Source organism: Monodelphis domestica, chromosome 3 (assembly GCF_027887165.1).
Source record: "Monodelphis domestica isolate mMonDom1 chromosome 3, mMonDom1.pri, whole genome shotgun sequence".
NCBI classification, from domain to species: domain Eukaryota; kingdom Metazoa; phylum Chordata; class Mammalia; order Didelphimorphia; family Didelphidae; genus Monodelphis; species Monodelphis domestica.
Genome location: NC_077229.1, coordinates 510,075,589 through 510,079,829, shown reverse-complemented (window position 1 = coordinate 510,079,829; position 4,241 = coordinate 510,075,589). Strand labels below are relative to the sequence as shown.

Genomic DNA, 4,241 nt, shown 5'->3' with positions numbered 1-4,241 from the left:
TCCAGTAATACAAAGGGGTCAAAGGACATGGAATATCACAATCTCTGAAGAACTAACCCTGAGGGCACTCAAAAGGCTGAAGAAAAACTCATAAATGGAGCAGAAAGGGTTTGCAAGTATATTACCAATAATGAATAATCAATTAAAATCAATTTAATAACATTTATTAGCTCCCTACTATATGACAGGCACTATGATAAGAGATATAAATTGGAAATAGAAAGACAGTCCCTGTCCTCAAACACCTTACATTTGAATGATGGAAATCAATAACTTTTTTTTTAAAAGATCTAAGAGGAGTAGGGTACTGCTCTCTTCTGCAACCCTTCAGTTAGAGGGGAGAAGCCACTGAAGGAGTTGACAAGGTGTTGTATATCAAAAATTGAAACATTAATCAATAAGGTAGTGAGATTTTAGATGATCAGCTAATCCTGGAAAAGTTGGTAATAGAAAATGGAGAGTAGTACAAGAGAAGCAGAAACTGTCATTGGAGATATGAGACCAGAAATAGAGGTAAACCAGTTCTCATGTAATGAGAACAAAGGCAAAAGTATGAGCAAGCCACTTGCTACAGTGATTTCTACAAAATGCCAAGAGATCCAAAGCCTTTCCTCCATTTCCTTTAAGATTGCACCAAATCCAAGAAGGAAGCAGTTGTCCCTCCAAGACAGAAGTCAAGTCCACAGCCTTGAATGCAAGAAGGCAGTGTTGAAAGGTACCCATAGCCACAAAATAAGAAGATCTAAATGTCTCCCACTTTCTGGTGACCCAAGACACTAAGACTTCAAAGGCAGCACAAATACCATCAGAAAAGTGCTCCTTGGAGAAACAATTTTGATCACTATGCCATCATTAAATTTCCCTTGACCACTAAGTCTGCTATGAAGAAGACTGAGGACAACAACACTCTTGTCTTCATTGTGGATATCAAGGCCAATAAGCATCAGATCAAGCAGGCAGTAAAGAAGCTTTATGACATTGATGTAGCCAAGGTCAACTCACTGATACAGCCTGATGGAGAGAAGAAGGCCTATGTCTGACTTGCTCCATACTATGACATTCTGGATGTTGCCAACAAAATTGGAATCTTATAAACTTTGTCCAACTATCTTGATCCACCTACAATAAAAATTTTCCAGTAAAAAACAATGCCAAGAGACCCAAGGAAAAGCCCCTAAAATATTCAATGGACCTCTTGGGAAAGAATCAGGGGAAGTTGTGGGAAATGGTCAATCATGATGAAAAAGTATGAGGTATGAATAATCTGTATGATTGGAAGACATAGCTAAATCAACAAAATCCCAGAGCTAAACTGAACATTTCATAGTGCCTTCATTTTGAAGAAAATCAACATCATGGGTTGAACTGAATTTAAGTGAGACAGAGTCATACAAAAATCTTCAGCCTCAATCTCTCTTCTAGTCATCCAAAAACGTTTTTATTTCTTCTTTCATTGCTTTCATTTCTCTTTCCCACTTTTCCTCTGCCTCTCTTAATTGGTTTTTGAAATCTTATTTGAGCTCTTCCAGATTCTATATCCTATCTATATTTTTCTTTTGGACTTTGAGTGTGTTTTCTTTGCTTTTACTGTCCTTTTCTGTGGGTGTACTTTGAACTATGTCTCCATAAAAATTCTTTACAGATAGGTGCTTTTTGTTATTGTTGTTTTCTCATTTTTCCTACCTTTTCATAGGTAGGCTCTGTTTTCTGGGAGGTTAGGGTACAGTCTTAAAGTTCAGTCGTTCTTTGGTTCTTTAATGCTACCCTTGGCTTTTTTTCTGGGGTTTTCTGCCAGTTTTGATGGCCTGAGGGCTGGAAGCTCTGAGAGTCACCTCCCATTGCTGATTCAATTAACCTTTGAGATGCTGATAGCTTAAAGACTTGCCTCAGGCTTGGGGGTAAGCTTTTGGTCTTACTCTGAATTTGATCAAGTCAGGAATTGCTCAAATTCTAGATTCAGGCTTAGGTGTAAGTTTATTTGGTCTCAATGAGTACTTTATCAATTCAGACACATAGTTGATTGCTCCATCTTGGAGATCAGCCATGAGCTTTCCACAAAAATGATCCAGGTCCACTTTTGGTCTACCAACTATTCCAAACTAGGATCTATGTCCTCTCCCGAAGCCCAGACTGGGACTCCTGTCTTCACTCTGGACCCACACAGATCAGCCCACTTCAGCACAGAATGCATTGGGCTGGGATTCCAGGCTTCCCCACAGGTTTAGAATTTTAAGAGATATGGTTTGATAGGACCTCTATTTTCCCAAGCAGGGTCTCAGGATCTGAATGTTGGCTTGGACTTAAGTTCTAAACCTGGGACAGCAGATGTGGGGTGGAGGTGTGTGCCTTGCTCTTGATTTGCTCTTCACTCCTTGCTATAGACTCCCTGTCTATAGCTGACTGTGCTCCCTTCTCACTACAGTGCCCCAGATCTTCTCTGCCTATCTTTTGGCTTTTTCTTTTCTTGAAACTTGTTTTACTTAATCTCCTTTTGTTTCTTTCTCTCCTGTATTTGTTTTGTGGTGTTATTGTTTTTTATCAAATCATTTTATGAAGAAAAGCAAAAATACTTCCAACTTTTAATGGGCTCACAGACTAATAGGAGATATACTATGTAACTAAGTAGATGCATACACTCTATATTCTAAGTAGATGGAAGGTAATATGATAGGGGAATGACTAGTTTTGGGGGGCCCTGAAGAAGTCCTCTATCACAAAGATGGGATTTATGCTGTCTTTTTTTTTGCTGTTTTTTTAATTTTATTTTTTTAGTCAATTTAAAACATTATTCCTTAGTTACAAAAATCATATTCTTTCCCTCCCTTCCCTCCCCCCACCTTTCCCATAGCCAACGAACAATTGCACTGGGTATTACATGTGTCCTTGTTCAGAACCTATTTCCATGTTGTTGATATTTGCCCTAGGATGTTCATTTAGAGACTATATTCCCAATCATATCCCCTCGACCCATGTAATAAAGCAGTTGTTTTTCTTCTGTGTTTCTACTCCCATAGTGTTTCCTCTGCATGTGGATAATGTTCTTTCTCATAGATCCCTCCAAGTTGTTCAGGATCACTGCATTGCCACTAATGGAGAAGTCCATTACATTTGATTGTATCACAGTATAGCAGTCTCTGTGTACAGTGTTCTCCTGGTTCTGCTCCTTTCACTCTGCATTAATTCCTGGAGGTCATTCTAGTTCCCATGGAATTCCTCCACTTTATTATTCCTTTGAGCACAATAGTATTCCATCACCAACATATACCACAATTTGTTCAGCCATTCCCCAATTGAAGGGCATCCCCTCATTTTCCATTTTTTTTTTGCTACCACAAAGAGAGCAGTTATGAATATTCTTGTACGTGTCTTTTCCCTTATTATTTCTTTGGAGTACAAACCCAGCAGTGCAATGGCTGGATAAAAGGGCAAATAGTCTTTTATCACCCTTTGGGCATAGTTCCAAATTGCCCTCCAGAATGGTTGGATCAATTCACATCTTTGTCTTATTATTTTAATGGTTTGGAGAGGATTCTCATCTTGACTCTGAGCTTCTCTGCTTTACTCTGACATCTTGGCTCTGTCCCTGGAACTAAAGTCATCGAAGTTATGTAGATTTAAAATGAATATACAAAATACTCCATGTATTATATTTAATAAGATTTATTAAATAATAACTTGAAGTAAAAATGAAAATAAAAGGCTAGAGAAACAGAAATAGCTCACCCAACCATGCACACAGGAAAAAAAGAGTGAGAGGGCAGAGCCCCAAAATTATATATACACAAATGCAAAAGTGAGGACAAAAGGAAAGGGATGCTGGGAGATGAAGTCCAAGGGTACAAAATTTTCCAATTACACAAAGTCCAGTGCAAAGACAAAAGTCAGGATAAACCAGGATGTAGTGGATGACTTTGGCATCTTCAATAATGTGAATGTGAAATATCCTACGCCTTTTATGATTATTTTAGCATTAACAGCTTTATTTAAGTAACTCTAGTATAAGTGACTATAGCATATAGTTTACTATTAGAAGTTTTTCTTTTGTACTCTGGTATAATCATAAGTGACAGTTAGCATAAGTCAAGTAGATGCAAGATTTGACTGTTTTCAGTATCATTATTGCAAAAGCACTCCTGAAAGTAGATATATCATTACCACCCATAGCATCACTTCCTTTTCTTATGATTTAGTATGATACCTGACTGTTTCTGTAAAACTAAATTCTGACTATTCTGTCTGAT

The 4,241-nt window shown here is 37.8% G+C and overlaps 1 pseudogene; it reads left to right on the top strand.

Annotated features, from left to right (window-relative positions):
* The first annotated feature begins 453 nt into the window (after positions 1 to 453).
* On the top strand, positions 454 to 1,094 carry LOC100032159 (60S ribosomal protein L23a-like; annotated as a pseudogene).
* Positions 1,095 to 4,241: the final 3,147 nt, after the last annotated feature.